This window comes from Seriola dumerili, unplaced genomic scaffold (assembly GCF_002260705.1).
Source record: "Seriola dumerili isolate Sdu_G_001 unplaced genomic scaffold, Sdu_1.0 BDQW01000138.1, whole genome shotgun sequence".
Classification (NCBI taxonomy): domain Eukaryota; kingdom Metazoa; phylum Chordata; class Actinopteri; order Carangiformes; family Carangidae; genus Seriola; species Seriola dumerili.
In genome coordinates, this window is record NW_019174393.1 from 15,364,737 (window position 1) to 15,373,581 (window position 8,845).

Genomic DNA, 8,845 nt, shown 5'->3' on the forward strand with positions numbered 1-8,845 from the left:
TTTTAGAAAATAAAAGTGGAACAAATGAAACGCAAAATCCAGGGGTTATGGATAGAAGACTTAACAGGCATTCAGAGTGTTGGGATTAAAGCCTGTGGTAGAGGACATCAGTTAATTAGGCGATCCAGGACACATTTGTGTTCACACTGCTGAAGGCATGTAGAGAACACCTTCTCCACTGTGAGATCAGGTCTTAACTACATCCACAAGATGTACTTATAAATTAAGTTAAGTACTTTCCACCCCTTCAAAGAAAGGACTCTTCACGTCATTACGCATGGACAGTTTGGGAATTCTGTGGTGAGATCTTCTCAGGGGAAACACCTTGAGGTCTTTTTACCTTTTACATGTCAAAGATCTTATGATTGTCATATTCTCCGTGTATAATAGTTACCTGCTTTATCGGTCATACGTTGATCCATAACCATCTGCTGTTAACTGCCACATCAGTGCCCGTACACCGTGCAACTTCTCAAAACCAGGTCCCACCGAGATTTGAACTCGGATCGCTGGATTCAGAGTCCAGAGTGCTAACCATTACACCATGGAACCAGTACACTCCACTTTTTAACCTAAAGTGGGACACTTCCACACATGAACCACCAAGATTATGCATCACAGTTAGTATCAACCTTGTGATAAGATTGTGACATTATTGCTGAAATTTAGCACCAATAATCTGATTTTTTTACACTCTGTGCAGTTTTTTAGAGAATGAAAGTGGAACAAATGAAACGCAAAATCCAGGGATTACGGATAGAAGATTTAACAGGCATTCAGAGTGTTGGGATTAAAGCCTGTGGTAGAGGACATCAGTTAATTAGGCGATCCAGGACACATTTGTGTTCACACTGCTGAAGGCATGTAGAGAACACCTTCTCCACTGTGAGATCAGGTCTTAACTACATCCACAAGATGTACTTATAAATTAAGTTAAGTACTTTCCACCCCTTCAAAGAAAGGACTCTTCACGTCATTACGCATGGACAGTTTGGGAATCCTGTGGTGAGATCTTCTCAGGGGAAACACCTTGAGGTCTTTTTACCTTTTGCATGTCAAAGATCTTATGATTGCCATATTCTCCGTGTATAATAGTTACCTGCTTTATTGGTCATATGTTGATCCATAAACATCTGCTGTTAACTGCCACATTAGTGCCTGTACAACTTCTCAAAATCAGGTCCCACCGAGATTTGAACTCGGATCGCTGGATTCAGAGTCCAGAGTGCTAACCATTACACCATGGAACCAGTACACTCCACTTTTTAACCTATAGTGGGACACTTCCACACATGAACCACCAAGATTATGCATCGCAATTAGTATCAACCTTGTGACGAGTTTGTGACATTATTGCTGAAAATAAGTGGAACAAATGAAACGCAGAAATTCAGGGGTTAAGGATAGAAGACTTTACAGGCATTCAGAGTGTTGGGATTAAAGCTTGTGGTAGAGGACATCAGTTAATTAGGCGATGCAGGAAACATTTGTGTTCACACTGCTGAAGGCATGTGGAGAACACCTTCGAACGTGGTCTGCTCTCATATCTTAAATACATCCACATTGTGTTGGGTATGTTTACACTTGTCCACTTGTGATCAGATGAAACAGAGACACTGTCACATGGATATCTTAAACAACAGGTCTGTATGCTTTTTGAGTGTATCTATATTCCAAATTTAAGTTAGGTTCCACCGAGAGTTGAACTCGGATCACTGGATTCAAAGTCCAGAGTGCTAACCATTACACCATGGAACCACTTGAAAGATCACTGAGAATACCTCAGCATCACCCAGGGGCAACAATAAAACCTTGCTGGGGAGAGGGATGTCAGGGCCCGCCACACAAAGCAGAGATCATACCGAAGGTCAGTAAATCAGGATAAAGTGCTTATAGACTTGCTCTATAAGTGACAACCAGCAACAAAGTGAACATGGCTGACATGTTGCCGGAAAGTGGTGTCAGTGAGCACTCATGCAGTCAGGATGGCCAAGGGGTCTAAGGCACTGCATAAGAAAATAACATTTGTTAAAATGAAATCACAATTTAGGGGCGTTGCGTAGCGCAGTGGGTTACGCAGGCGCCCCATATATAGAGGCTACAGTCCTCGCTGCAGCTGGCCACTTGCTCGACTCCCGCTTCGGATGGCCCTTTCCTGTGTGTCATTGCCCCTCTCTCTGCCTCCCCATTTCCTGTCTCTCTACTGTCCTGTCCATTAAAGGAACAGAAAGCCCAAAAAAAAAAAAAAAAAAAAAAAAAATGAAATCACAATTTACAACACAATCAAACCTTAAATTATTATTTCATACAGCCAATATTTTTTAGGTTTCATGTGTCATTTCTGATATGAATAGCTTTTGATACTGTCCCTTCCCCCTGCAGAAAATAATGTGTACTATATATAATAATAATATATACTATATAATACTTAAACTGTATTTGAAAAGTGGGTTGTATCATTACTTACTGGGACAGCAATGCTGGCTGAAGAACTGGTGGAGGGATCGGTGGGATCGGTGACTTGGGTCTATAAAACATTCAGTCTAAGTAACTTGTATTAAACACGTACAGGACGTACGAAATTCAAACCATATAACGGAGCGCGTTTGTAACGTAAATAGCCAAATAAATAAACATGACACCATGACACAACAGTCAATTATTTTTACAATTAAAGTTTTATCATATGGCACTGTAATAAATGTGTAAATATACTCACCATGTCGATAAATCAGTGCAAAGTTTTCCTAGCGTTTGAATGGCTTTCCGAATTACTTAGCCGGCTAACAAGTTTGGTGAACGCCCCCCTTAGAAAAACGTGCCTTTCTGCGCCAACATTTCTGTGCCGTGATTGGTCAAATGTTGGAAATGTTGGCGCTGCGGGAAGAATCCACGACGCCGATTGGCTGACGAATGTTGGAGCCCGCGAACGTGATTGGCTCTTGCGTCCAACATTTCTCCAGGTCGCAGCTGGGGAATATTCGTCCGTCAAAAAGGGGGGAGAGGGGGAAGGAGGAAAAAAGGGAAAAATGAGAAAGAAAGAAAGAAAGAAAGAAAGAAAGAAAGAAAGATAGAAAGAAAAGAAGTGAATATTTTATATCCATGACTACTTGATGGATGCATTTCTTGCTGCCTGAAGACAAGTAGCAAGCTTTTCATGTTTTTAAATGTTTTGGACAGCCCATGGACGGGATTCGAAGCCGCGACTGTTAAAATGCTCTATTTCAATCTGTATCAAAATCCTTAAATTGTTTATCTACATGCAAGGATCATCTGGCATCTTTTAGAAATATTGATATTTTCATGTTAAGAAATAATTTCTTATACATATTTCTTTATATTTCATATACATATATTTCCTTTAGTGTAATGATTCTTTTTTCTTTTCCCACCTACCTGAAGAAAAGGACTGCACACTGCACGGGGTTCATTGCATGACCTGGGTACCAGATCTTTGCATTGCTGACCGTCATTCTGAAAATTTTCTTCATGGATATCAGAGACCACCTCCCATATTTACAACTGGAAATTCCTCTTATATGCATGTTTGTTTTTCTATGTTTCATATTTTTTCTGTTATTTAACTTGTAAATAGCATACCATGTTACTAAGATTGAGTGTTGTCATCATCATCATTATTATATGCATCATATTGTTATTAGTGCCACGGGTGCTCAGCTCCGAGCAGCATCTATTAATATTCCTCAGACTTATTATTATTCTTCCGCCAAATTTTGGCGCGTAACTCATCCCGCAGCTTTGAGAAAACCCCGGTAATATATACATCAAAGCGTGCGTCTTGATCCTGAAAGAGGTGCTATGACTTTTGGTGTTAAAATTCCAATTTTTCCCAAAGTTATTCCCAAAATACTGGGAATAATAATGCATTAGGAATGCATTGGAATTTTCTTTAAAAACCCACAAAATTTCACCTTTTTTCTGAGTCACCCAGCTCTCTCATACCTGCACGTAGAAATGATGATTCAAACTATAAAACGGAGGAAAACTTCTGCTCTCTCAAAAACTCAGGAACTGTTTTTACATAACATGTAAACTTTTCAAACTATGAGCACTGAAAGGAGGAGTGCAAATCACTTTTTCTTCAAAGTTAGAGTGACAGCGTCAGTTGGCTAGAGTGCGTGAAGCAGTAAAAAATAACCTTTATTTTCATTTTTAACTCGAGCTCACGGCCAAACCGTAAAAAGGAGACAAATAATTCTTTCTCAAAATGTAGACATAGTTGTTGGGATTCATAAAATGTAACTTTGACAGGCAGGGTCTGCACAAAATTTAAACGGGGGTGCCGAGTCCGGCAGCAATACCTGTCTCACTCTCATTGACACCTAATGTAATCGTCTTTTTCTTTCAAAAGAATCTCACTCTGTCTACGCACTGAGCTTACTCACTCATTTTAAGGAATATCTGAATAAAATAGAGACTGTAAGAAACTTCTGGCTTCAGTGTCTCCCACAGTGTTTTTGGTTTTTGAAAAGACGTAACGGTTTTCTCATAATTTGCAATTGTTTGAAGCCATGTAGAAGCCAAATTCTGGGCAGATTTTCACATTGCCATGGTAACGGCAGCTCCTGACCTGACCTCTGACAGCCAAGGGCTGCGTGATGTCATCGCTACAGTGACACAGAGAAGATTTTTTACCCTAACCCTAACCCATATGTGTCAAACTCAAGGCCCGCGGGCCACATCCGGCCCGGCTTGCAATTATATCCGGCCCGCGAGATCATTTTATATTATTGTTACTAATGGCCCGGCCCGCAAGATCGTTTTATATTATTGTTACTAATGGCCCGGCAATATTCAGCGCTGGTAACACAATAAATTATAGATCCCATAATGCAGCGCTTCAGCTGCCTTGCTGAGCGCTTTCCGCGCCAATCAGGTCTAGTGTCTGTTGCTGCAAGTTATTGCTAAGCTAGCCCCTCATGATGCCGAAAAGAAAAGTTGATTCTGAAAACAGAGCCTTTCAAAACCGATGGGAGGCTGAGTATATGTTTACTGACATTGCCAGTAAACCCGTTTGTCTCATTTGTGGCGCTAATGTGGCTGTATTTAAAGAATTTAATCTAAGACGGCACTATGAGACAAAACACAGGGATAACCTGAAAGACCTGAATGCAGAGCAGAAGATGCAGAAAGTAGAAGATTTAAAAAAGAAGCTGACATTTCAGCAGACGTTTTTTACCCGTGCAAAATCAGAAAGTGAAGCTGCTGTGAAAGCAAGTTTTATCGTGGCAAAGGAGATCGCTCAAGCAACCCGGCCATTCACCGAGGGAGAATTTCTGAAGAGCTGCATGATCAAGGTGTGCGAGGTCGTATGTCCAGACAAAAAGCAGATGCTGGCAAATTTAAGCCTGAGTCGAAATACGGTTGCTGATCGAGTTTGTGAGATGGCCACTGATTTAAGAACACAGTTGAGTGAAAGAAGCAAAGACTTTATTGCATACTCTCTTGCTGTGGATAAAAGTACTGACATGACGTACACTGCACAGCTAGCCATCTTCATCCGTGGGGTGGACTCCAGTTTGCGCGTTACAGAGGAAATATTGGACATTAAATCGATGCACGGGACAAAGACTGGAAAGGACATTTTTAAAAACGTATGTCAAAGTGTAACCGACATGAAACTGCCCTGGGACAAACTCATTGGACTTACAACTGATGGAACACCGGCTATGTGCGGTGAAAAAAGTGGACTAGTGCAAAGGATGNCACTATGAGACAAAACACAGGGATAACCTGAAAGACCTGAATGCAGAGCAGAAGATGCAGAAAGTAGAAGATTTAAAAAAGAAGCTGACATTTCAGCAGACGTTTTTTACCCGTGCAAAATCAGAAAGTGAAGCTGCTGTGAAAGCAAGTTTTATCGTGGCAAAGGAGATCGCTCAAGCAACCCGGCCATTCACCGAGGGAGAATTTCTGAAGAGCTGCATGATCAAGGTGTGCGAGGTCGTATGTCCAGACAAAAAGCAGATGCTGGCAAATTTAAGCCTGAGTCGAAATACGGTTGCTGATCGAGTTTGTGAGATGGCCACTGATTTAAGAACACAGTTGAGTGAAAGAAGCAAAGACTTTATTGCATACTCTCTTGCTGTGGATAAAAGTACTGACATGACGTACACTGCACAGCTAGCCATCTTCATCCGTGGGGTGGACTCCAGTTTGCGCGTTACAGAGGAAATATTGGACATTAAATCGATGCACGGGACAAAGACTGGAAAGGACATTTTTAAAAACGTATGTCAAAGTGTAACCGACATGAAACTGCCCTGGGACAAACTCATTGGACTTACAACTGATGGAACACCGGCTATGTGCGGTGAAAAAAGTGGACTAGTGCGAAGGATGCGAGTAAAGATGCAGGAGGAGAACTGTACTGGTGAGTTGACAGCATATCACTGCATCATACACCAGGAAGCGCTATGTGGCAAAGTCCTGAAGATGGACCATGTAATGAGCACTGTAACGCAAACCGTAAACTTTATCCGAAGTAATGGTTTAAATCACCGGCAATTTCAGTCCTTTATGCAGGATAGATTCAGAGTATGCCGACATTCCTTATCATACAGAGCTGCGTTGGCTAAGTCGGGGAAAAGTTCTCAACAGAGTTTTTGAGCTCAGCAACGAAATCTGTCAGTTCATGGACAGTAAAGGAAAAGACTCCACCGTTTTGCGGGATGAAAAGTGGAAATGCGAGTTGGCGTTTCTGGCTGACATAACAGCTCATCTCAATGCCTTAAACCTCCAGCTCCAGGGACGTGACCGCATGATCACTGATATGTATGAAGCAGTGAAGGCATTTCAAGTGAAGCTGCTTTTATGGGAGAAACAAATGCACCAGTGCAACTTGCCCCACTTTCCCCGTTGCCAAGTAATGCTGAACCAAGTCGGCACAACGGTGTTCCCAAATACGCACTATGCTGATAAACTGAGCGCACTGCGCACGGAGTTCGCACGGCGCTTTGGTGACTTTGAAAAACAAAAAAAGAATTTCGAGTTGCTTCGGAACCCATTTGCCGTCGACGTGGAAACTGCACCTGTGCAGATTCAGATGGCGCTGATTGAGCTGCAGTGTAATGAGACACTAAAGGCAAAGTACGACACTGCAGGGCCCACAGAGTTTATTCACTCCATTCCCGCAGCAATGCCCCAGCTCCGTCTACATGCGGCTCATACCTTGTGCATGTTTGGTAGCACATATCTGTGTGAGAAGCTGTTCTCAGTGATGAAGACAAACAAAACAGCACACAGGAGTCGTCTCACTGATGAGCACCTGCAGTCCATCCTGAGAGTCTCCACAACACGGGACCTCACGCCAAACATAAACGAACTTGTTACCAAAAAAAGATGCCAAGCATCCAGCTCTGATAAAATGGCATAAGAGCAAAGAAAACTGAATGATTTGATTCGTTATTTGTTATTGCTGAAAAGCGCAAATGTTATTTATATTTCCAGGTTTTGTTTTGTTTTGCAGCATGTTCATATTTCTAACTTGTATAATTTCGACAGGAGATATTTTTATGGAGAGTAAAATCATTTGGGATATTTAAAATTTAAGTTTTTTATATAAAATGACATAAAAGCAAAGAAATTCAAATGTTTGGATTTGTTATTTTAATGTTTACTTAAAGCACAAGCACTGTCACAATTTTTATTTATTTTTTTCAGGTATTTTTTTGCAGCATGTTCATATTTCTAACTTGTATAATTTTGCCTGGATATATTTTTATGGAGAGCAAGATATTTTAAGTTATTTAAAGTTTAAGTTTATTTATTCCAGAATAACATTCCTGTCTCTTTTTATTCATGTTTATGTTCAAAAAACATTTAGTTTTAGTGTGTTCAATAAATGTTTATTCTGTTCGGCCCGCGACCTAAAGTGTGTTTTGAATTTTGGCCCCCTGTGCAATTGAGTTTGACACCCCTGCTCTAACCCTATCCCGGCAGTAGCCCCCGTGGCACTCAAAATTTCCCTGGAATTTTCTAGTTGTTATTATTATTGCTGTTGTTGTTGTTGTGCTGTTTTCAACAAACTGTCATTAAAAACACTGGTTGTAAATTGCTCTACAGATACATTACTCACTTTTGAGTGAGGATGAGCTGAAACTCCGACCTGTGTGCCAAGTCCAGCTGGGTGAGCACAGTCTGAGTCCAGGACACATGGGAGGATCTACATTTGGTGCAGGTGAGAGTCTCTGTCACCACATTGTAGATCCTGTCTACATCCAGGACCCACCCTGCCCTCTTGTGCAGCCCAGCTCCTGTGAGCTGGTGCTGCCCACAGTCAGAGTTTAGACAGACCACCTTCACCTTCCACAACTTGTATGGCATCCACACAAGAAGTGGGTGGGCAAAAAAGCGGTCTGGAGCAGGACCCTGGTTGTAGACACCGCTTGGCTGAGGTGGAAAGTACCAGAGCTTCAGGTGGTCTTGAAGCTCCAGTTTTCCCCTGGGCCCAATCTTGAAAAGCATCTTCAGAATCCATTTGTGGTCTTCAGGTGGCAAGCTGAACGATCCATAACCATCTGCTGTTAACTGCCACATTATTGCCTGTACAATTTCTCAAAACCAGGTCCCACCGAGATTTGAACTCGGATCGCTGGATTCAGAGTCCAGAGTGCTAACCATTACACCATGGAACCAGTACAATGCAGCCTTAGACTAAAGTGGGACAGTTACACACGTGAACCACCAAGATTATGCATCGCAATTAGTATCAACCTTGTGACGAGTTTGTGACATTATTGCTGAAAATAAGTGGAACAAATGAAATGCAGAAATTCAGGGGTTAGGGATAGAAGACTTTACAGGCATTCAGAGTGTTGGGATT

At 41.6% G+C, this 8,845-nt stretch overlaps 4 non-coding genes across 4 annotated transcripts; all 4 read right to left on the reverse strand.

The window, feature by feature from the left end:
• Positions 1-480: 480 nt before the first annotated feature.
• Positions 481-552, reverse strand: trnaq-cug. Its single transcript has one exon. It is a non-coding gene; the product is annotated as a tRNA-Gln (tRNA).
• Positions 553-1,178: 626 nt separating this feature from the next.
• trnaq-cug lies at positions 1,179-1,250 on the reverse strand. Its single transcript has one exon. It is a non-coding gene; the product is annotated as a tRNA-Gln (tRNA).
• A 436-nt stretch (positions 1,251-1,686) lies between these two features.
• On the reverse strand, positions 1,687-1,758 carry trnaq-uug. The gene has a single exon. It is a non-coding gene; the product is annotated as a tRNA-Gln (tRNA).
• Positions 1,759-8,585: 6,827 nt separating this feature from the next.
• Positions 8,586-8,657, reverse strand: trnaq-cug. The gene has a single exon. It is a non-coding gene; the product is annotated as a tRNA-Gln (tRNA).
• Between the last annotated feature and the right edge of the window lie 188 nt (positions 8,658-8,845).